Source organism: Dermacentor andersoni, chromosome 8 (assembly GCF_023375885.2).
Source record: "Dermacentor andersoni chromosome 8, qqDerAnde1_hic_scaffold, whole genome shotgun sequence".
NCBI classification, from domain to species: domain Eukaryota; kingdom Metazoa; phylum Arthropoda; class Arachnida; order Ixodida; family Ixodidae; genus Dermacentor; species Dermacentor andersoni.
In genome coordinates, this window is record NC_092821.1 from 78145002 (window position 1) to 78171303 (window position 26302).

Consider the following 26302-nt stretch of genomic DNA (forward strand, 5'->3'; position numbering starts at 1 on the left):
TCTCCTTTCCTTGTTCCCACTCGTTCCCACGTTTTCATTTATCGTCATCTATGCTGAGTACGTGCAAAACCCTAGCAAATGCTCTTCTTCAGACGCATAAGCGCGTTAACATCATTATTTCAAGAAGAAAGATCTCATTGTCACAAACAAATTGTGATGTTTGTTTCCTTCGTAAGTGGCACATTCAACATGGCGGTATATCAACTGCACACATTAAGAAAAAGGTCATTGTAGTGAATACACACAAAAAAGAAAAAATACAAGACAGAAATAACTCAGTTGTACGTCCTATATAGCTCATACATGGGGAGGGCAAACGACTAGCCTTGTAAAAAGGAACGGCGCACTTTCAAGAGAGAGTCGCTTATGCTCCGCTCGGCTTACATTTCACGAGGGCCGATGGTTATCGAGGGCGGATGGCATGAAATGCGTTCATTTCGGCTAATTAAGGAGCGTGCTTCCCACAGAAGTCAGCGACATGCCCTAAGCTTGGCTCGAAAATGAGAAAGGAACGACGTAGCCGCAACCTTAAGCTCCGTTCAGCCGGCTGCGCACTGGGACGTAGGCAGCGTTCAACGTCCCGCTTCCGGTATGACCACTGTGCGATCGCGCAGTTACGTTCCCGCCAGTCTTCCACTCAGCGGCTGTGTTCAAATTTGATAGTTTTAGCGTGTCCGCTGTTCCGATGTAAGCGTTCAAGTTTACGCGGTAAACGTAAACCCCATAATTCAGAATTTACAGGTAGCACATATGTAGTGACAGTGTGTAAAGTTCATTCCATATATATCTCAATATGATCCCATGGCTATTTATGACATTTTGATGTAAGATTTATTGAGTGTGAAAGGATACGTTTGCAGTAGTCTCAACTTGATGGCGCCACCACACTGAGGGAGGTTGAATTTATTACACTGTAAACATATCTACCCATCTGTAGGTTTAGGCTCTGCTGGACTCCTCGAAGCCCCAGGGTTCAGGGATTGACGGGGCAAGGTAAGCATGTCTGCTAAGAGATTAGTAAAAGGCGATTGCAAGTTTTGTGGCACAAAAGTAGAGAGATCGCAAATAACGCAGTGCGAAGTTCCCGATAATGGTTCAGAAAGTTTAATGCTGGGAATTTTTCGTTTGCTTAAATAAGGAGTAAGATACTAGGCAAAATAGAAAAAGGAGCTTGGTGGGACAAGCCCATCCCCGTCTCAAAGGGGGAGAGCTCATAGCATCCCTCCATTCATCCATCCAGGCTCGGGTACGTGTTGACCAGAGTCTCTCGGGCACCAAGGGGTCGCAGGGGAGTGCAAGAACAAGAGGACCAGTTAAGCAGATTTCTAGCAAACTGCAACGTGCCAGACACCCTGGCGCACCTCCTACTGCAATGCAAGAACACCCGAGCAAGCATGACAGCGACACAACTAGTAGCAGCAGACGTAGACCCAAACATCCTCGCTGAAACGTGTGAGGCTGCGATCTCCAAGGCGGACCTGGACGATCAGCGCGAACTCGTCGCCCGGGCCCGGAAGGCGATCCGAGCATGAGGGTTCCTGTAATAAGGGACCCTCCCCCTCGACTGACCAGTCACTGCTTCAAATAAAGGTTTCATTAATTAATTCATTCATTCATTCATTCATTCATTCTAGAACAACACTGCTCGTGCCGTGTTTGCACATCGAGCACGCGTCGCACATCTTTGTTCTCGTCGTCTTTCCCAGCCGCTAACAACGCGCCGGCTGAGACAAGAAAACCTAGATAGCACAAGGATTCTTTTACTCCGATCCATGGCGTCCCGCTACCTGGCCCGAAATTTCCATTGGCAGGACTGGCGTGATCAAAGCGTGACGTCAAAATCACTGTTGCCTACTCGGGAGCATCCCCATTAGATTTTATGGCAGTCGGGCCAGCTAACATGGGGTCATGGATCGAAGTGAAAAGTCTTGTGCTACCGAAGTGGTATTGTCTGAGAGCGCCAACCTCACGGTCCCCGCGTTGCGGCATCGGTGTACGCTAGGGGGTACGCTACTTCTTCTAGAAGAAATGCTCGGCGAAAATCAGGCAACCGCAAAGATACTGCCATGTTACTACCCCTAACTTTTGTTACTGTAAAGATATTCGAAATGTGCTGAAAAAGCAAGCGTACATATAGCCAGTGCGTGAAGTTAATTCCGTATATTTTTCAGAAGCCCACGATGGATATTTATAAATAAAGGTGTGATGCAAACTCTACGGCGTGTGAAAGCATAAGTTTGTAGCAGCCGGTACTAGATGGCGCCACGACACTGAGGGAGGCTCGGCAGCGTTTACTACGCGTCTATTTTAAATAACATTTCGTCGTCTGCATCTGGGCGACTGCACAGAGTAGCAACATGGCGGCGCTCTTGCGCTTACCAGTTTGAATGCTTGGTAGCTATGGGGAGCTTGTCCTCTAGAGTTGCTTAACTATGCAGCTGTAAAGCAGCCATCAGTGGTCCTCTTCCATTTGTCGTCTCGGACTCACCCGAGATGCTGCGTACTAGACGCTCATTGACTGAAAGCACTGCCTCGGGCAGAGTGTCAAGGACGGATAATTGAAGAGACCCTCTAGGAATAGCCAGCCACGACTGCGTTGGAACGCAGCATCAACAGGTGGTGCGTTGGAGTGAGGCTCTGAGCCCCGAAACAAACTTTTTGTGCATGCTAAGGGTGTCACAGGTCGCTTATTAGTCATGAATAATGGTGAGGGAGATGATTGTTTATTGGCATCTCCTTTGAAACGGGACGGTGAGAAATAATCACCAAGCTTGCCTGACTTAATCAGGCATAATATATATCCTTTTTATTCTAGCCTATTTCTATACATTTGCTTAATCTTTCTCTTTCTCAAATGTTCTCTACCTACCTTGTGACTGTGTCTGTAACGGATCCGGTCGTATCAATCTCTTCCCCGTTTCTTTTTGTTTTCTTTTTTTTTGTGCCAATACTCTAAACTTCTCTCGACTCTGACCGGTTGATGCTTCCAAGCACTTTAAATCCAAGCGCTCACGGCTAGCCTACGTTACCTACAGGTCCCATTAGTTGAATCCTATCGCATTCCATTGGGATGTGCTGAGTGATCTCCGGTTTTTTTGCAGCAACATGCGCATGCGTTATCTTGTTGCGAGTATTTCTTCCGGCATGTCTTTGTCCTTAAGCAACGAGATCGAGCCTAAAATACCAAGGCACGGCCTTTGTGTTATCGTACAGACTTACTATTATTATTTATGTATTATTATTTATTATCGTACTGAGGCCCCAACATCAGTAGGTTGCGCCCCCTCACGTGTGACGTCAGCGGGTGGAGTCGGCCACGCCGCGCACTCGCTCGATAAGTGAAGGCAACTTGAAGCTGTCGGCCGACTTGCTGTGCACGAGTGTTATTTTAAGTGTGAGTCTGCAGGTTTGTACAACAGTATATGGAATGTTCTGGAACACTATTTCCTGACAAATAGAGTGGAGTCGCCATCGTCACCATGCTTAGTGCGCATTGCTCCTGGCGCCATCTGCCAGTCATCAGTGTGTACACGTGCATCAGTGGCATTGGTTTCTCGTCACTGCTTTCCGGTGTCGCAGTGCATTCATAACGATTTGCTTGGCACTTTCTTTCACGATTAACTGCAACATTTGCCCTCCAGGTACTGCGTCCGCGCCTTGGTACTGTGTAAGGCATCCTAGCGCGTGCAGCGTGTTCTCTAGTCCTCTCCGTCGGTTACAGACATTCCAAGTGTGTTGCTTCCCCGCACGTTCAGCACGTCACAAAGGTCATTGGATGCCATTCTCAGGAAACTAGGTTTTCACTGCGGTGCGTTAATGCGTGCATTGCTTTGGCGGTATCGCAACGAAATGCAGTCTGCAACGTCTGATACAAGGACGGACAAAATTAGTAGGCAAAACAATGTTAGGTATGGTCTTGTGCTGCAGAGCTGACTTTGCCAAGATAATTTTAGTTAAACGGTATTACTCCCACCATGACGCAGTTCGCCCCGCATGTTTGTCGGCTTAGCACACCTTTTAGTCTTCACTGCTCCCATGTGCAGTGAGCTCATTACGCGGGCTGCATTGGACCACCGATAAGAATTAATACTATTTCGTAACAAACACAGGCGACGAGCTTCGCTTAGACTACCGTTTCGATTCGTTGTATTCTGTAAGCGTATCATACGTACCTAAACGCAAAAGAAGAAACCTCAGGAGTTTAGATTTGCTGGCACATGACTGAATCAGCAGCTAGAGCGCTAAACGCACAAGAAAAGAAAAAAAAAACAGGGCAGACGTGCAAAGGCGCATGAAGATGTTCGCAGGCTTTCCTGCGCATTCTTTTCTTTTCATACCATAATATATCTGTTCTTACGCGGATAACGTAATTTTTCCATGCAGATTGTGACAGTCTGAAAATAACCTTACGGTAACATAAACAACCAACATTTTTGCATTATAAAAAGTGGTCACTACATTTATTTGCAAGAAATTAGCTTAAAGAACGTTTGACGATTACGAAAACGGTGTTCGAGATCGAGCACTTGTCACTGAAGTATTGGTATCTTTTATCTCAGAAAATGTTTTATACATGCAACGCAAGTTACCAGAACTGTGAGCGAAATGTACAGTTTGTATGCATTTAAACTGCCACTTACTCGGCGTCAAATTTTGCGAATGAGCCCTGCGATCACGCTTCATTTCCATAGCTGAGTGGACGCTCTTTTACTCCCTGAGCACAATGTTTTATGACTGAGTCCTGAAAATTCTGGCCGCAACGGCTGTGTGTACATGAAAACAAAGGAAATTTTTTCAGAGTAAAATAAATATATTCTTGCATTTTACGTCCCAGAGCCACCATATATTAATAGGTGCGCCGTAGTGGAGGACTCCGGACTAAATTTGTCCGCGTGAGGTTCATTAGCGTACACCTAATTGTAGATCTACTCGAGCTTTTTCGCCCCCATCAAAATGCCGCCGCTGCGGAAGGGGTCGTCGGATTAGCGACCGAAAGCTTAGCATCATAATGCCATAGCCACGGGGTTAGGTCAATGCGTGTTTATGTGAAAGATGCAATAAATGGGTAATCTTTGTTGTCCTCTAATGCTCGCATTTATAATACGAACACTATAGAAAAAATGCAGAAAGAAATTGGATAGTGTCGTGCTACGAGAGAACGCAGTCAAAGCGGGAGTCGACGCATGAAAATAAACCTATTCTAGGCTGAATGTAGCAGAAGACAAAGGCGAGTCCCCCGGCTGACGTCACCGGAGTAGCATTCACAGCGCCGCCATCGGTCCCGCTCGAGGCTAATGCAGCTCCGTTGCCTTTGGTTTAACAGTCATCAAGTTGACGTACACGCGACGTACACGTGACGTACACGTAGCTTTCTTTGGCTCTTCTCCACCCTTCTGGGTTTTTGCGTCGGTTGCCGTTGAATACCTGCTTAAGACACTACATAGATGCCATAGATATTACTCAAGCCCAAATAAATAAGTAAATAAATAAATAAATAAATAAATAAATAAATAAATAAATAAATGCACTTAAACTGCTTAGGTTTAGTCACCTAAGCAGTTTAGTTTCCGTGCTAACTTATCAACCGAATTAGCACTGATAAAATTAACTGACAGCATAAAGCAGTTTATCGGCAGTTTGCTATGGGTGGTGGCGGTATTTGTTGATTTCACTAAAGCTTTTGACACTATTAACCACTCCGTTTCGTATGCTAAACTTGAATCATGTGGAATTTGTGCACCTGCTTTAGCTCTTTTGCAAAGCTACCTTACTAACAGAACCCAGGTTGTTAGATTTGGAAGCCTTTTATCCTCTTCAATAACAACCAACCAAGGCGTTGCACATGGACCAATTTTGGGTACTTTGTTATTCCTCATTTACGTTAATGAGTTAGCATCATCACTTAACTGTTCTGCGTGCATCATCTATGCTGCTGATACAACGATATTCAATAATGATAAACACATTAACAGTCTACTAAGAAACTTAAACGCCGATGTCACGAATCTTGTTTCTTGGTGTAAAAATAACTTGCCAAACGTAAACCGTGTTAAAACAAAGTTTATGTTATTTCACTCGTCCCAATACGCCTACGAGAACCCCTGTACTATATATACATGGATAACTACGTCATTACCCCATCTAATTTTATTACTTTCCTTGGTGTTACATTCGACCCCTATGTTAAGTATAACATTCTCGTAAACTCTGTCACTAAGAAGGCTGCTTTTGGCATCCGCGTGCTCATTCGAACAAGACACTGTTTTGGCAACATATTCTAAAATCACTTTACTAGGCTTTCATTAACAGTCACCTTACTTACCGCATTTCATCATGGGGCAACACATATCTCGCACACTTGAAATCCCTCATTCACCTTCAGAACCGGGCGTTCCGAATAATTACCCACAGTTCATACAACGCATCAGCAGCGCCCATTTTTTGCATTCTTGAAATTCTACCCTTAAGCAGCACATTTCAACACAAACTAGATCTTATATTGTATAGAAGCAGAAACAGCGACATTCCAACTGAGTTACTTCCCCCAACGCAACATTTCAATACAATTAACAGGCGGTTTTCTGAAAATGATAACCTCTTGCTTCCTAAAGTAAACACTAACTACGGTAAAATGACAGTATTCTGTTCTGCAGTCTCGTTTTGGAATTGACTGCCATCAAATATTAAGTCACGCTTTTCACTACATTGTTTCCGGCTGCTTCTAAAACAGTTCTTACCAACAACGTACCTTACCTGATTATTAGACAAGTGCATATACGTTTATATATGTATGCATATGTATGTATATGTGAATATATGTGTATGTATGTTTGCGTGCGTGTATACATTCATTACTGTGTAGCCACGTTTGATTGTTTTTCTCGTTTTATGTTCATAGATTATTAGCCGTTTGTAAATTAGTTTTGTTGCATTGTTGGATTGCGCACTGTTGTTACGTACTCATTCAATTACTGTAATGTTCGTAGCTTCATGTGTATTTCAATATAGTGTAGTGAAGAGGAATGCCCGGCGCCGCAGCCACATCGCCAGTCGCCCGGGAGACGCGAGCTCGAGATTGCCTGAGCTGCTCTGGTTGAGACACGCTGCCTGCTGCTCTCTTGTGCTGTATTCATATTAGATTCTGGTGGAGGTACTGCGGTTTCCCCCAACCTGGAATTACGCACCCGAACTCTGCCATCCGTCATGCCTGACCACCCCAGCCCGACATCCCCCCCGGTTACTCCAGCCATCGTATGTGCCGGTGGCCAGCGTCAGCGGGATCCTGATATCTTCAGCGGCACCAATGAGAAAGACGTTGAAGCATTGGCTGGAATCGTATGAACGCGCCAGCAATACTAACAAATGGGACGATCCCCTAAAGCTCGGCAACGCGATCTTTTATTTATCGGGCATCGCCAAGCTGTGCTTCAAAAACCACGAAGCCGATCTTCGCACGTGGGCTAGCTTCAAAACCGGCATCGCAGAAGTATTCGGCCGCCCTGGCGTGCGCAAACTTCGCGCAGAACAACGCCTGTGAAGCCGATCCCAGCAAACTGGTGAAACGTTCGCCAGCTACATAGAGGACATCGTCGACCTCTGCCAGCGTGTCAACCCGACGATGCCAGAGGCGGACAAGGTACGTCACATCATGAAGGGCATTTCCGACCATGACTTTCATATGCTCCTCTCCAAAAGCCCAGGCACTGTCTCTCAAGTCATTGAGCTTTGCCAGAGTTTCCACGAGCTCTGCAGACAGCGCCTTCTCACGCGGCGCCCCCCTGCGCCCGACGAAACCCTCGCGAGCGTGACCGCGGCTCATGAGAGGGACTCCCTGCTTGGCCACATAAAAACGTTCGTCTGTGCTGAGGTCGCTCGTCAGCTTTCGCTGCTGTCCCCAGCCACGCCACCACCTTCGCCTTTGCCGGCCAACCTTCGCCAGGTCATCCGGGAGCAAGTGTGCGCAGCTCTCCCTTCTGCCCGCGAGACTCCGCCTGTGCCGACTCCCGTTGCTTTTTTTAAGGTGACTTCACCTCTCAGCTATGCCGAGGCTCTCGCGCGGCCACCACCTCCGACCTTTGCGCCATCCCCATCGGCCGTGCCACTGCGTCCAGCTCCTCACTTCCTTTAGCCGCGGTACAGCAGCGGACAATGGCGCACTCCTGACAACCGGCCAATATAGGCCACGTTGCATGATTTTGTCGTCGCTGCGCAGCGTCCTACCGCCGTAGCTTCGACGACGCACCATACGTTTCCCCCATACACGTCATCCCCCGCGTCTCAGAACCCTGGCCAGATCTCTTCCTACTCGGACCACCACCCTCTTGTTGACCGCCGTTCGCCATCGCTTCGACGCCGCTCGCTTTCGCCGATGCGCCGTCGTCTTCCTTCGCCGGAACCGGAAAACTAATCGTCGCAGTTCCAGAGGTAAGAACTGCGTCACCCACGAACAGACCAAGGCCTCTTCCTTCTCCGACTAATGTTATTGACGTATATGTGGACGGCGTCGCTGCACTCGCCCTCGTTGACACTGGTGCCGCAGTTTCAGTTATTAGTGCCAAACTTTGCAGTTCGCTCAGAAAAGTCACGACGCCACTGTCCAACGTGTCACTTCGTACTGCTCGCGTTGTGATCAACGTCTAGCCTAGCGCAAAATTCTAGGGGCTGACTGCCAATCGCCAACCAGTATCACCCCGGGCTTATTAAGCTCTGTCGGAACCTAGGTAGCATTCTTACTTGCGCTGCTTGCGTGACCGCTGTGCGCAAACCTGTAAGCGTTCGTGCTGGACAACTTTGTGCAAAACACACGACGTGCACACACTGGTTTGAGTGGAGAGGACGTTAAGCCTGGAGGTGATTTTATGTAATATTTTCTTCGGGCGAGGAAGAGCGCCGATAGTTTCTTTTTTCGGTTTCCTCTCTCAGTGTGACCTCTGCAACGCTGCTGGCGATGCTCCTTACACCAAGCCATTTTCTTAGGTGTTTTCAGCGCAACGTTAAACCTTGCTAACGCTGTCAATGCTTCGCCTTCACACGAACGCGGCCGCTTGATCCAAACGTGCCTGCGCTTTTATTCGATCGACAGTGGTGGCATGAACGCGTCAATTTTTCAGTCAGGTGAACAGGTCAGTGTGTCCTCCTAACATCGTTGTCGGCGCGCCGCCCATATACCAACGTATTAAGTATTGTCGATTTCTTAATTTCCTTGTTATATGCAATATTTGAAAAAAAGTCAATGCCTAATACGCCTTGCCCTATTATCGCCGATTCCGGGCACGGCTTCTTTAATGGTAAAAAGAACGTATAAAGGGACCTGGTGTGTTTAGCCTGAACAATTGCGGATGTTTTGTCACACAAGACTCAGTTGTACACTGTATAAAACACTGCTCTTGAAAATTATGCAGAAACCATCGATAACGAATGTTTGAGAATAGCCCGAATGAACATGTGTCTATGCATATTTATATCTATCTATGCTTGCACCTAGCCATTTTCCCACCTACCTGGATCACTAGGCAGATAGTGGTCACTGTAGACGCGTAACAGGGCGCTCAATTGTACACTGTGTAAAACTGTTCTCTTGAAAATTGTGCAGAAACCATCGACAACGAATTTAGCGAATAGCGCGAACGAAACTGTGTCTATGCATATTCGTATCTATCTATGTATGCACCCAGGGACATTTTGCCCCCGACTTCGAACACTGGATATGTGCCACTCGGTTTGCATTGGTCTCCAATGCACCGATTTTGTGCCATCGTGGGTCACCGAGTATGTATGGGCCAATAGATGTGTGCTGCTCTTTATTGAATTATTGAACTCCTTTGACACTAACTTGCGTAACTAGGTATGTGCCACTGCGAAGGTGCCATTCTACAATGCTGTAAATGATTCATTAAACTTATCCGACGCTAAATGGTATCAAGCCTCGTGACAAGAGTTCCTCAAGAACCGCAATCCAACGCATTAGCAGGCTGTGCCACAATTTCAGTGGTTACGTGCCGTTTTCGTTGAACGTCTCGCCTACTTGGGTCAGTGAGTGTGCGGCCTGTAACGGAAAAAATTGTGAACGCTCGCGGGTACTGCCGCGCCACGCTTCTCATCTCGGAGGCCACAAGCGGACTTCACGGCAGTGCCACCAGATAACGCAGCGTGTCTAGAAAAATTTCGAGAAAGAAGCCCGGGTGGCCGCATGACGCGAGCCTCAGCGCTCGCACGCATCGGTGCGCCAGGCATTTCGCCATCCACGAGCAGGCTGCGCGGCGGCGGCAGCGCTATACTCGCCGACAACTTGCTGTGGCAATGAAGGAAAAGCTATGGAGGCAAAGCGCGCACAAGAGAAAGCGCTTCTGAAAAGAGTCCCGAGTTTCCATCCACGTTAGTCTCAGCTCGGGAAGAGAAAACCTACAAGCCTAATTACCGGCAGGTAAATTGGACAAAATGCATCACCGAATGTGAATGTTTAATTATTTTGAGGCTTGTCCCTTCCGCGTCTTGGCAAACGCGATACGGTCGCACGTGGAAGCTGCGTCGATTCAGCGTCTCTTTCGAGCAAGTAAAAGCGCTGTCAAACGCTGGCGGACTACATGGCGCGGCAACACATGTGCCGAAGCTCCGCCCCCGTAGCTTTCCCTTCATTGCCACAGAGAGTTGTCCGCGAGTGTAGATGGCACCGAGTGTTCTTAGAGAAGCGCGAAAGAGGAGTGCCGCTGCAGTACGCGCCTTCTACAGAGCTTGCTTAGATGGTGACAATATGATCTGTCAGTATGTTGATTGAATGCTAACGCATTCCGTCGGCAGCATTAGGAAGATATGCTCTGCCGCAATTTTCGAGCCCCACTTGTGAACTCCTAATACTGTGGCGCCTTTCTAAAAGGTCAAACAAGTCATAAATTTTGATTGTTTTCGTTTTAATGGTGATTAAAGGTTCCTTTTGTCACGCGAGGTCCATAATGGTGGCTGACGGGCCGTTTAGGCTAATGAATTCAGATAAAACGTAATAAGCGAAACCGCAATAACGTCGCAAGCCACAAGCACGAAGGTCAGGCAAATCCATGTACTGCCCATGAACCGCATGGAGAATAAACGTTGGCAGTGCCACAGTTCTCTCTAGTGATTGTTGCAGGAAACTGCATGCAGCCTGATAGCTGCATTGCGATGATTGCACCAGATTACGCTAGAAGAGCAGCCTGTGTTAAGGCCAATGGAGAGTGCGGCTCATTGTCCCTTACAACGGCCCGAACAGACACCGCTTTTCTAGCGTAATGTTTTGCACTCAACGCCATTCCGACAAGAGGTCGGCGGCCATGAAGAGTGGGCCTGTTCGCAGGCACCGAAGCACGAAAGGACAATTCCATTGTCCTATCATGGGCAATTCATTCATTCAATCCAGCATGGGCAATTCCATTTTTCTACGCCTGCAACTTACTTCGTCAGAGGATGCACTAAAACAGTGTGGCACGCACTCCCAGACGTCCCATTATTTTTCTCGCCATCTGTATACATCAGCTATGATGCGTCATCATTTACCAGTTTCACGACAACGGAACGAGTGGAGTTTGTTCGCTGATGTGTCGAACACCGAAGAAGAAGTTGTGCTCCAGCAGTTTACAAAGTAAACACGCATACGAATATTTGAGAACAAGGACCTTTCAAGATATTATAGCACACCGAATAATTTCTGATCTCGTAAGAGCAACTATCAAGTTTGGATCGACTTGTGTTATTTATAAAAAAAAAACGAATATCTGCCTTACTTCAGTATTGCATGGATAGCTGTCACCACCCGACGTCCGGTCAATTCAGGACCTTGAAAAATGACGGTCAACTGACTTCAGGCATCCGGAGCCCTGGGGTAACGAAAGCAATGAAACTAATGTGAAGAACACGCCACCAGATGGAGGTAGAGTTGAGTTCATTGAAGGAAACGAGTGCAACAGCACATTGTTTCAAAAGCAAGCAAACGTGATAAGACTGGCAAAAGAATTGTTTACCCTAAATCTAGTGAATATATTCGGCAGCCTAAAACCAATGCCTTTTTATTGAATCATCGGGAATATTTTGAGCGAGAGTTTGCTGCCCCAGCTGTTTGTTGACAAGGTGGCGATTCTCCGGAAAAACCCTGGCACTCCTGCAGTATAATCTTTCGAAAGAGTGATCACATCCCTTCTTATCCCTTCGATTTTGAACGAAATGAATATTCGGTGCTTTCGCATATTGAATTATGTAGTGAAATACGTATTGAATAGCCAAGGACATAAAATGTTTAACCAACATTTCGAATATCCACACACCCCTACTAAGAAGCTATGCATATTACTGTAGCGCTAAGAACCATTCAGTCTTGTGCTAAAGGTACACTGCGAACAACCTTCTTTGAAGGGGTCACTTGGTCGAAGGTGTCTGCGTCATGTTTAACGGATGGTAAGGACCCTCTGCATTATCCGATCAAATAAAAATTCACGGATGATTACCATACTCCATTACTCCAAATTCGAGCGCAGATCTACGCGTGTTTTTATTTAGCGATGTATAGGCTGGCGCGGACTATCTGTCTCGTGCGGCACATAGCAAACGAAGCGAATTGCGGCGACAATAACTTGATTTGGGCGAGTTGGTTCATCTTGAGTAGGACTTTAAGCAGCGCGAAGAAGACAAAGACAACAATCGAAACCACACACAACAGGACGAGCGTTGGCAGTACAGTGCTCGTCCTGTTGTGTGTGTTTTCGATTGTTGTCTTCATCTTTTTCGCGCTGCTTAAAGTTTTACTGAAGCGTGGAGCGAATGCCTCGCTAATCGTGAGATCGCGAGAGGCAGCGCTTGGGTGACGCGTGCGCGCTATTCACAGTAGCCGCCGCAGACAACCCTCCGCCCATACAGCCCTTTATTTCCATATATGGTATCCGTGGACGCGCTCGCCAAATGCAACCGGTGAATAGACGACGGGCGCGCCATTCTGGCGCCATCGTGCAGCGGCTGTCGCCTGAGAGCCCGTCTGGCGCGGACCTAGGCTTTCCTTTTCACGGTCTCGCCATACGCTCCTCCTCCGCTTTCCTCCCCGCGCTCGTTTCGCTGTCGCCGTCTTTCATTGCCCGCTGCGCTGTAACTGTTTCCCGACGCTGGGGGCCTCATCGGTTTGCATATTTACGGATTAAAGATGTGCCGCTATTGTCATCATGAGCTGCAAAACGTGCCTGGGGTAACTTGGCTCTAGATTTTCTGCGGGAGTCACCCTTTGGGGAATACTTGGATTGACGTGCGATAGTGGGCGATGTCGATGTGTCAGAGGTCGCTCTCACTATGTGCCACTTCTTAACTTCTGTTACAGTTGCAGTGACAAGACACACTTGTCGCTAACCTAATTTAACCAGTTATAGTACAACATTACTTATCTTCATGGTATCGCATTTTCTAGAGAAAGAGACGTTGGTTGGTGTGCCTATGCTCAAGCATTCCCAAGTCCATGAAGGCAGCTTACCGTAATATTTAAAGATTTGACAGTGCAAAACCATTTACTCCTATTGTCCAGCTTCTCAGAGCAAGAACGGCTGTAATTGGGAGTGAAGTAGACGTCTATGGCTTATTTCCTAGTGGTTTCAAATTGCTAACCTTTTCCTTCACTTTAGTGAACCAGCATATGCAGATGCCGTCTAGGTGCATATTTGACCTTTCGGACTTCTAATCGGGGTCGCTTCGGCGAGCTCGCAGTTGAAAAAAAAAACCGCAGTTAGAGGGCATAGCGATGGGTAATAATTTATGTTATCTGGTCTGACTTATGAAGCCGAAACCCGTTTCGTTCGAAATTATAATAGGGTTTTACGTACCAAAATCGCGATTTGATTATGAGGCAAGCAGTAGTTGGGCACTTCGGATTAATTTTGACCGCCTGCGCTCTTTAACGTGCGCCTAAACCAAAGTACACGGCTGTTCTTGGATTTCGCCTGCATCGAAATGCTGCCGCGATAGCCACGATTTCACTCCGCGACGTCGTGCTTCGCACCTCAACATCACGGCCAGTAAGTAACCATGGCGGGTTTTGTTTAATTAAATCGAGTTCTGAGGAACTAACGGCTATAAACAAGAAACCATAATTCACCCTTGGGCTTCCCGTAGAAATCCATGCATATACCGGTCATAACAATTAGGAATAACAGCTCGACACTCTGATTTACCCAACAACTGCGGCGCCTAAACAAAAAGAAAGCATTTGTACAGGCAATCCGGGAACTGCAATCTTTCATCATCGTGGCTTACATACAAGCAGTGAGACAGGGAATGCCAGGCTCTGCCTAAAACCACTCAATGTCACTTCAACCACGACCTAGCATCCATGCCAACAATTCTCGTAAATTTTGGCAAGTAATAAACCCAAACAATCATCCTGATGTAACGCTTACTGATCCCAGAGGCATCACTGTACCGCAGTGAGGATGTGCACAGGTACGAAATGACACATTCTCGTCTGTATTCACCCGCGAGGACGTCACTTCATGCCCAAATATAGGTGCACTTCCAGCTATCGCCATGCCGCAGGTAATTCTTAGCGAGTCCGGTATTATATCATTACTTAATAATCGTAACGTATCATCTGCATACGATCACGCTGGATTCAACAAGTTACTCAAAAGTACATATCACAAGCGCTCTTCTTTCGCCAACATTGTCATCGGGCGAAATTCCCAAATGTTTGGAGGACAGCCAAGGTCACACTAAATTCTAAATCTGGCGATCTCTCATCACCACTTAACTAGTGACCCATTCCTTTAACTAGTACCGTCTGCACACTCCTTGAACATGTCATACATTCGTAAATCTTAACATTCCTAGAAGAACATAACATACTCTTTAAAGATCAGTGCGAAATCCCTAGGAGATATTCATGTGATGGGCACTTAGCTGGATCTACTAATGACTTGCTTTCATGGATTGATGCTATCACAAGGTGACGCCATCACTGTAGATTTTTCAAGAGCTTTTGACTGTGTTCCTCACCACAGGCTACTATTGCAACTAAAATCTCTGAACATTCACGCAGAAGTCATTGCAATGGCAAAAGATTTCTTGTCATATCGAACTCAATTCACAAATATTAATAACTACAACTACTCCTTTGTTCAAGTTACGTCCGGTGTTCAATAAGGGTGCGTGCTTGGTTCTTGGCTTTTTCACGTCAATATTAGTGATTTGCCAAACTGCATGTCATCCCCAGTAAAACTGTTCACCGATGATTGCGTTCTCTGCCGTAAAATTTCTTATGACACTAACCATGAGGCAAAGCAATCAGACCTATACGCATTGAATACATGGCGTTCAGACTGGCAAATCACCCTAAATTGTACTAAAACTAAATACATGTCATTTAACCGCTCCTTGTATCGTATTCCAAAGTCATACTCACTTAATAATAATACAGTTGATCTTGAATGAGTAAAGGCAAGGCGCAAAAAACAACGACTGAAGGACACAAACAACAGGACCTGCGCCACTCACAACTAAGTTTATTTCCGCAACAAGCCTGCCTTATGTAGGTCAATCAAGCCGAATCCCACACGAAACGTTAGAAGTAAAATACAGCAAACCATCGACCACTCAGGAATCATATCTGATAGAAAAGATCAAATGAGCAAACAAGAACCACACGTGGAGCAGCACGGGAAGCAATTGATCGCGAACAATCTTCACCAAACCGACAGAGAGAAAAAACGAGACATAAAAAATATCGTCTACGCTTCACTATCAACAAATCAAAACATAACACCATTACAACGCCTAAGGCCCAGTTAGTAATGAAACCCGCAGGACTATGGGAATAATGACCAGTGAATAACACGGAACAACATGAAGAAAGGGCGCCTAAGTACAGCGTCTGCGTCAAAACTAAAATCTGTAATAGTCACTCACCTAAAAAACTGCTAAAACGTGTGACCGCGCGTAAATGAACCACGTGACAAGCAATGAAATGTACAGAACACTTGAACGATAAAAGGTCTAAAGAACAGCGTCTGTGTAAAAAAACATGAAAAAACTAAAAAAAGGCGACAAACCCTGTAAGAGCCACTAGAAAATCGTCAACAAAATAAAAACTAAATAAATGAAAGGAAGACAGACGGAAAAGCCTAAATGACATCACTCTGACATGAGGCCTAAATGAAACCTTCTAAAAAAGTAGTCTCCTTGTCACTAAGCACAATAGACGGCCTGCTGACGCTGTTGTTTCCCTCTGGATGAAATAGGCTTCCACAATCTCCCGCTCGAACCTGTCTTTCCGAAACTTCAAAAATTGCCTGGTACTTGCGTCGGCGTTTGCGCAGATTTGACGTCAGGAGATTGGAATAAAAACATATTCGAATAGTTTTACGTTATAGGGCCCCTACAGACATGATGGTGTCGGATTGTATTTTGACGATACGAGAAAAGCTAATTCTGCTGCTCGAAAACTCAAAGAATCCACTTTTCCAGCGTTTCCACCATACATAGACTGGCCACTGCGTCCGCCATTTGCCCGCGCTCACGCGCGAGTACCTTGGAGGCCACGGAGTGGTGTGCCCGGCTCCTTGCAACACCTGTACATGGCACTCGCCTCCGGCGCATCGTGCCCACGCAAGAGGCGGCGTTTCTACCAGAAAGCCCACCTTAGTACATAGCGTTCGTGGTCAGCGTTTCGCGGTAAACATTACGGTTACATACGCTCCTGTTGCCCGGAAGCGTGAGAAGCAATCGGGGATCTTTGAACCCTATCGCATTCCACTCTGATGGCACGTTCACACTGAGGAATCCGGCGTCTACAGCGAATGGAATTCTGCTGCCGACAAAAATCGCGTCGTTCACGCTGCTTGCGCACCGCGCCGCCGGAACGAGATACAGCGCCATCTGCCCCATAAAGTGCTCACCTCCAAGCGAGCGCGGGATGTCCCGGATGTTCGCGCGGCTAGAAATTGCGCAGTTTTCTCCGCCCGCGTCGAGTTCGCGCGTTAATTTTGCATGTCTCTACCATTGCTTGGAAAGGCAATGATGAACCCTGAGCAAGAGGAGGCAGTACTGCTAGCCCTGTTGACGAGCACCTTCCTGGCGAAGCGTGGCGCGCAGAAGCATTCGCCGAAGAGACGACACCACCGGCGTTGGTGGGCTCGTCCTGCTTTGCCAGAGGGCGCGCAGCTTGGTCACGCCACCTTGTCAGGTTGCTTAGACCTCGTAAAAGGGCTTTGCTGAACTGCAGTGTAGTTGGTTTAACTCATTCCCATAATATTTCCAAAATATCTCGTGCCTTTCAATAACTGCCCATTCATTGAGACAAATCGATTACGCATGATCTTCACTGTTCATGCGTTAATTCTTGCTCTAAGAATTAATGGCAAACATTTGGCGCTTCATCTTTAAACAAGACTGGTAAGCGCGCTCGTTCTTGTACGGCAGAATAAATAACGCGAACATGCACCGACATGTGTGAAAACTACGGGAAGGTGACTGAAGATGATGGACCTAGTACTTTGTGTACTGTCAAAAAGAAGAAAAAAAAAAGACAGAAAGAAAGAACGCCCAGTGCCGAGTTGTAAGGATTCAAGATTTATTTCATTTTGACCCAGAATGCAACACCATTAGTTGCATGTGCTTTTTCCATGGGTAAATGTCATGACACAACTCATTGTTTACCCGTTCACTACATGCACCAACCATGTCAAATTAGCACTATACTAGAGCTTATTGACGCATTGCCGTGTACTGTTTTGCACTGCATTGCAACACAGGCGTTTGCTATCCCCAGTAGCAAACGGCTTGGTCGACCTCCCTGCATTTCTGCTTCTGGCATTCTCTCTCCCTTTGTATAAAACCCACTACCTTGTGGGAGACAAAGCGTTCTCCTATTTTAGAATTCAATTATTTGTCAAGCAATTATTTTGCAGTTCCAGTAACTAGAGCACAAATACGAAAACAATACCGATTCTGTTCTGTTCTCCGCGCTCACAGAGTGCGGCACCAGGTGGCAGCGCGTGCTGCGCTTCCGTTAGGAGTGGTACACGAAGCTGCACATGTGTAGTCTGCCGGCATTTGTCGTGTCGTGTTGCAAAAATGTTTAATTTACCGTAAATATTTCTTGATTTCGACTCAAGAGCAAGACCCCAAGGAAGAGAGATTGGCACGTCGGGAGCGAAGAACAGACGCGACGGATGGTTACGCTGCTTTCGTCTCGGCACGTTCGAATTGGCAAAGTTCCGAATTTGTCGCTGTATGGTGTATGCTTGTGCGCTCTTCATTTTCCGTCATCGCGCGCGGATATTTGTGCTGAATATCTTTCACTTCATGTACAAAACTCTGCAAGGTGCCGCACCGAAGAAGTTGTCCTGTGTTTGGGTGCACGTATGCGCTTGGACACGAGATAGTGTGCATGTTCTCAACGGGTGTTCAACAGTCTACGCGCACTCGTAACTTGCTCATGAGGTAAGCCCATTTTAACCTTATTTAGTTTGCATAACGTAGGTGTTTAAATTATGTGTGGTAAGCCGGTGTCGCGAACAGAAATATTGTTTCAAAAGACCACTATGCAGCGTCTTAGGGCAAAAATGACGCCTGAATGGGGAAAGGGGTCACCCTGTCTTTTCAGATAGATTCCAGTGGTAGCGTGATCGGCTCGATCGTAATTTCCGTGTGGTACTTCCAACCTTTTGCTCACTCGCGTTAAAAGCGCAGAATAAAACTGCGTTCAGTTGCGCACTTGTATGGACGCTTGTATTGGCTTGAGAGCACAGTGTATCCGCTACAAGAACTTCTGTTAGAATACGGAAATAAACGTTCGAGGCAATAGCAGTGGCTCACTACGTGTGATCGTTACTTTCTTGCATGGATGCGCGTTTTAATTGTGGCGACCAAAAAAAAGTTATTCGATCTGGCTGCTCTGCTGTGTGTTTCCTTGGTGCAACTTCTTGCGGTGCAGCAAGACGTGTTGCTTCAAATGATGTCTAGGTAGTCAAGGCATTCGTGTCAGCAAGCAAGGAGTAAACGTTGTATCAGTGCAAAAAAATTTCGACATACAAGAGAAGCGAATGGTATTATCATAGACCATATTTTACGAATAGATTCAGTTACTAAAGCGGAGAGTGTAAATGCATGAAAATCGGATTGTATTGATACTCGGCAGGAACAAGGTAACTTATCATTACTAATTAATCCTTTTCTTTTACTGCAAGGCAAGTTGCTGTTGTTCTGCTGGAGCTGACAAGAGGTCTGCTGCCTGCAATGGGTCCATCTCTCTCAAGTTATCGCATTATTGTAGCTATCAAAGTGAGCTGATTTTTTTTTTCTCTTAGCTATTTGCTACGTGAATCATGACCATGTACTTAGCTGTGTAGGGGATCACTGTTGACATTGGAGTGCTGGTCGACAAGCACTCCTTCATTATTGCAACACATATGACAGAGTGCAGCTGTGGCCGTATGCGAAGGTGTTAATATATAAGCCAAATTAGGTTATATGTGTTGATATGTTAATATATTGATGTAATTCGATTGTGGTCTAGCAGGCAAAAATGCTAAACAAGGAGAAGTAATCTTAATTTGCACTTGGTATGGTGTGCAAGCAGGTGAAGCTGTTATATATGAAATGGAACATTTGTAGATGTCTTCTACAATGCTGCAGTCCTGAATAGCTTCAGAGTTAAGGCATATCACTATAATTTATCTGTAAATCATGGAGCACCGTTTAGCATTGTGGGAGGCTGGCATCAACAGAAGCCTACTTACTGTGAAGTTCAAATGAGGTGTTACTGTTAGGGTGACTATGTATAATTTATGCTTTAGTTCTAATCTTGTGTGAGGCAGACATAGTTTAACCACTTGGTTAAACAGTGGTGATGTAATGTCTATGTATACAAATATTACGAATTCATTTCTGCCGTTTGGACAATGGCAGAAATGCATGGGTAATACTTGTACACATAGACATTGCATCACTACCGTTTAACCAAGTAGTGCCCCTGCATGCTAAAATTTACAGGGCTATTATTAAGTAATGTCAACTTTTGTTGTAACATTAAGGCAACACATTTTATATTATTAGAGATTACCACCATTGTGAACCATCATAGTGTGATATTTGCACTAAATGTACTTGACTTTGTCTATAAAATCTTGCACACTGGTGCGTCTTGAAAATGTATCATGTTAAACATGTCATGCAGCTTACCAATTTGCATGAATATAACGCAAGATTCTTTTTTCGATAGTTTCTGGCCTCGAAATGCACTTCATGTTTTAATCTCGTTTGGAACAAGACTGTAATGAAGTTTTCTCTCTTTATCTTTTGTGACACTTCGAACTGCGGCAAGCTAAACCACTGGGCAACAATACTGGAATCGCTGCTGCGTGCGGAGCTGTCTTTAAAGACACACAAGGAATACATAATTACATCGTTTAGCGCAAAATCATGGACACAAGACGACAGGACAAGGCGCTACTCTCAATTGACATCACTTTATTGCGTCACTCCTTTATAGACAGCAGAATCTAGAAAAGAATGAACAGTGAGCACCATGTGCAGGAACTACGAACATAATATTACAAGAGCACACTCATGCGACAGAATCCAAAAAACCATATTCATCACTGTACATGGTTAAAGAAGGCACAGTAATGCACTTCGACCCCAATGACTGTATGAAGAAAGCTTCCAATAACTATCGGGTGGTGGTATCACAGCTCTTTTTCAAAATCGTAGTATCACGAAACATGGCGAACATGAGCGATCCATACCAACAGGCACAGGTTCCCATTTGGCTCAACATTGTAAAATATGCAAGTGCAAGGCTATGTTTCTTGATACTACAATTTTGAAAAAGAGCCGTGATACCACCGCTCGAGAGTTATCGGAAGCTTTCTTCATACAGTCATTGGGGTCACAATGCATTAGGGTGCCTTCTTTAACCTTGTACAGTGCTCAATATGGTATTTTGGATTCTGTCGCATGAGTGCGCTCTTGTGATCGGATGTTGGTGGTTGCTTGCTCAAGCTCAATGCAATTTAGGTGTGAAATTTTTCCATTATCATTTCTCAAAAAAACTGGTAATAAGTATATAATATGGACTTCATACGGACACCTCTTTCCAGTAGAGAATTAGGAAAAAGAAAAGTATATTATGAAGGCTTGAAAATTGGCCAGGATGACTTAGCATAGATATGATAATGATTATGAATGTTTCTGGTGAAGGTAGTGGTATTAGAGGGAACAATAAAGAGTTTACATATCGATTAAGAGATATATTTCATTCCACTGCCAGAATTTTATATCATCCCTAATAATTCTTGTGTTTGATAGTCTATGCACATCGAACGACAGTCCTTCTTGATGCTGCTTCTTGCTGACATCATTCTTTTGCTGCATAATTCGCCTGTTTGAATGATGCAAACCAATTTCTTAAATACGAAGAATTTCTTGGCGAACCTTGCCATTTTGGCAGTGCCTATGTAGCCGCCTACGTCTTGGTGCTCTCATGGTCGTTTCGTTAGCTTGGTAAGTGCCACAGTTGACATAGTATGACAAGAGTGTATTACGAACATAAATGATAGGTCATGACATGAATAGCGTGACATGCTTGTCATGTAGCTCATGAGACAGCCACCTAGCCTTGGTTTGTCCCAAAATTGGCATAGTAGGACAAGAGTGTATGTCGAACATAAATGACAAGTCATGACATGCGTGTCATGTAGTTCATGAAACTGCCGCCTACGTCTTGGTTCTACGTTCATCTTGATGTTACGTCTACATTCGTTAACTTGGTAGGCTCCACGCTAACTGCTTCGCATAACTTCGGTTCCCACAAGGCGGGGGACCTGCTGGCATTTTTATTATTATTTATTCCTATTATTACATGGGATACCGAACCAACGTAGCTTGCAGTTGGAACGGTATGCAATAGTTGCAGTTCACGTGAGACTGCAAACTGCAATAGTTGCAGTTCACGTGAGAGGTACTTAGAGAAAAAGATACGTTGGCTACCTCCGTCAGAGAGGAGACGGGTAAGAGCTCTTCTCCGCCTCTCTCCCATACTACAATGGTTTGGAGCTGCACATCTGGTACTTCTTGAGATTTCTTTTCTGGCTATAAATGTATTTCTGTGGCTCTGTTCTCGGGTGACTTCCATGTCGGGTGGCACATCTGAGCCAGATGGCTTCGATCTGCCATGTTCCTTGCGTTTTATTCTTTTGTTGCGGCATTCCCTTGAAGTTCATTCTTTTATGCAACACCTGAAGCGCCGGCCAGCCGCATTCAGCCTTTTCTTTTCTTTTTTTTCCATCCAATGAGATTTGCACATGACACCCGTGAGTCACATGATCCTTTGCAGCACGGAATGCACATGGATCAGACTGCTTTGAATTACCCGTGGAGGAAAGACAAGCTGCTGAGCCTTTTTTGCAGTACGTTCTTTTCTTTGTCCTGATGTCTTGGGCTGGATTCTCTGGCTTCGCGATGACCAGTCAGCAATGCCTTTTCCCGGCTCTCTAATTCTGTTTTCGGAAAGGCTTGCAAATTATTTTTGCTCAGCCTGTTTTCCTTGCTTTCGGCGGAAAGTTCTTTATAGTATGCGACAAGATCCGTTGGCATTATTCACATGCTGGCTGGCTGGCTGTCCCTACAGAATGGCGGATGTACGATAAAGTAAAAGCTGATATTTCAGGGGAACGCTAGCATTGATTACAAAGAAGCGAACTAGACCTAACTTCAGGTTTGTTCAACAACTTACAAGTTTTCCTGAGGGAACTGCACGGCGTATGCGCCGCAAATATATATCCCTGTTCTTCAACCACATATATGAGTATACACGCTAAAAACTTACAAGAAGTTGCCTCTCATACATCACATATCTTCTTTGCAAGCTTTTGATTTCGTTTAAAAAAACTAAGCCAACTTTTGCGTGTCCAGTGAAAACAAAGTAAGGAAGGAACAAACACATTTTAAAAAATTGGTGCCGGTAGCAATCTCCTACACCGGGAATATTTGTACAAGTCATTTGAGATGGTAATGAAGGCAAGCACTCTTAATCATGAACCACAAAGAGACCAACATAAAACCCGCCTACAGAAAGCTCAAAGACGGGCTATGAATTCATCTTAAAGGACAGGCCCCTAATGAGCATTTAATTGAATGGGTGATTAAGCCGTTTCGATTCCATTGCGAGTTGGCTGAAAAGTGCGAAATCAACGAGGCGAGAGTAAGAGAAAAAGCTATATCGAAGGCAGGGGAACATGAGAAAATGAAATGATACACAAAACAGGAAGCAAAAGTTTCAGGTTGCAAGAGCCTAATGTCGACTCTACGAGCTCTTTGCAAAGGAGAAAACAGCAAATGTTAAGCCTAACTGTTCCGTAACAATTTTTGCGTTGCGCTTTCGAGCACTTCTTAATGTATTGCGAAGGGCACATGTCTAATTAATCATTCACGAGTGCGTCCTTTCACTCGTACTGAGGAAAGCAAAACAAAAACGAAGGCGAAATGGGCCGCGTGCGCCACTATTTAGGCAGAGGTAGATCTCTAGAACTCGTTTTACTTTCAAATGTGATCTGTTGGTTTACGTTTTCTGCCACGCTAATAGGATGATTAAAGGATGAGGTTTTGTTTAACGGGGGACAGAGACTGTCTAGTATAGGTTACTGATGTGTCATTAAGAGGATTATGGGCATTCAATGAAGACACTACCTAGTTTCCATTTTAGCATACACTGGGCTGCTTGTGCTTCGTGTAATTCGTACGTAATCTTATACATTTCGCACAGCACATGATCGAGTGCTTGAAAGTACGTTGAAATGCAATAAAACAAGGGCACTTTTGGAAGCAGACAAGATTCTTTATTAATTGCTTTCTCGTTTGCTTTAATTTCTGAAGCAAATGAACGACACGCGCTGATATGTACGCGGCACTCGACAAAACGAACATGTCTCGACACATATATGGTTCATTTTATAACTGCCGCATTTACAAACTGCTTTCGAAATGCTCTCCATTCAATCCTTTGTCATAGGAGTTTGCGATTGGTTTCTTAATACGAGACATAAAGCGGTTCCTTTCATTCTATTGCACCACTGGTGAACGTCACAGCTAAAGACAATTGTGAGGAAAATATTTGCTTTAATAATTCAGTTGTAGCCTCCCCTTGAATTGATTCAAAAAGAAGCCCCGTGCTTTCAATGGACGCATTTTCAACGTCCTACGCAGGTAATCTGGCGGGCACAAAATGTTAAAGATACTCTTGTTTCGCGCTGTATTACACCTTCAATATGAATGCTAATCAACTCGCCCAATTGGTGTTCTTGCTTTCGATAGATTTCTGTGGCGAAAGAACGAGGCGATTTGATTGTGTGCATCCTGCGAGCATCATTTATCGAATTAGCTGATTCCCTCGTATTTGTCCTGGCTGAACGTCCTTGCACTGATCAACTGGTCTGTAGACACGCGCCCAAGCTTCAAATAATATTCACGTCCAAGAATTTGGGACATACATCATTATCGCAGTTTGTTGCAGGAGGCGGGTACTAAGCATACACGTCAATAATTAGTTAAAGTGCTTTCAAATTTCCCTCGGGTCACTTCGCCTAAATGAATATGGCTTTATCCAAGAGGGCTTCTACGTTCGAGGACCGCTGTAGGATCGCGTTGGATCTGCATAACGATGTGTCGGAAGTTTTATCAGAAAACTCAGCCTTCACCTGCTAAAATAATTTCACTGTCATTACGCCTAGTTCACGCCCGTAGTTTATGTCACGTTTGGCTTTCTTCCACAAACTCGATGACGTTCGAAGGGAACTTTTGTAGAGTAACTCGGCAACAAAGCAACAATACGGGGGCACGTTCATCCAATCCTTGGTAGTCCGAGAAGCCAAAGAGAGGGCTCAACCGTTGCGTTAACTAACCTTTCTAAAAGCCAGGAGAGACATGGCAGCTGACATCTTCATAGGGTGAACTTCGGGGTAAACACGTTTTTTCAAGAGATATAGCTTTTCTATTTAAAAAACGCATGTAATGCGAGTTTCAAAATAAAAGAGCGTGCTTAAATATGGTGAGCAAGAGTTACGAGAATATAACCCAAAGTGGGACGCTAACGGGCCTTTTTTCATTTATAAAGGAGAAAGCACGGTCTCCGTAGCAGAATATCAGAGTACAATGAAAACTATTCATCGTCACACAAGTCAAAAGAAAGCAGAACTGTATAATAACCTAGGTTACTCCCCCATCAAGTGCCCCGTATACATCATCGCAAAGCAGAAAATATGAGTAGATTGCAAGAACATAAGGTAAGGTGGGTGCCTTCCGATGATGTCTAAAAAAATTCTGGTGTCTTACAGTACCAGAACCACAATATGATAATGAGGCACCCTGTCGTGTGGGGGCTCCGGAATGCTTCTTAGCACGTGGGGTTCTTTGACGCACACCTAATGCACGGCGCACGGGTTTTTCTTTTGCATTTCTTCCGCATCAACTACAGACTCCGCAGCCGGGATTTGGCTCCGCCCCTTCGAGCTTAACAGCGCAACGTCGTATGCAGTATACGCCACCACGGCGGGTGCGACGATCGGCAACTCGCTGCTGGTATGACAAATGACATGAATTTGTTGCTATAGAAATACGGATATTTAAGCTGGAAAAGGTAATCTTTACCCTCTCTCTCTGTAAAAAAACTGCTTATTAAGCTTGAAGCTTGAAGCTAATCGCGAAAAACCTTCTTTAGCTCTTGCACCAGCACAAGCTTGTCATTCAAGCGCAAAGCGCTTGCGCAATGCATTGTAAACAACAAGCAGGGCCGAGCCGTGAATCACCGAGACGCTTTGTGCTAGTGCATAAGAAGTCGAAACACGAGTACGCAAACACATGCGCGCACACGAGCGCGGGCGCTCACAAGTTATCCCCTACCTTTTCTTGCTGACTTCTCGCGAGTTCGACGGATGCCTTGAGTGCGTCACAGTCTCAGAGGCACCATGCGCATACTTACTACACTCAATTCAATTCTATCCGCAAGAAACGTTTACTTAGGCGTTACGCTGCAGCCGCGGGTGCGCTAAACTGAACATTCTAATTCCTCTTATTTTCTTTCTTCCTTATGGCCTGTGCTGCTGCTGCTGCGAGGGATGAAATGGATGGATGCTGTGAGCGTCCTCTTTGGAACGGGGCCGTGGGTGCACGACCTAGTCCTTTATATTATATTGCCTTATATGCTACTGATGTTAAAGCCGAAGAACAAAGAAAGAAAAGAAAAGAAGCCCGCAAGGAATCGCAGTCACCTAACTTTTTGAACCCCCTTTGGGAAAATTGGTTTTGCGCGCCC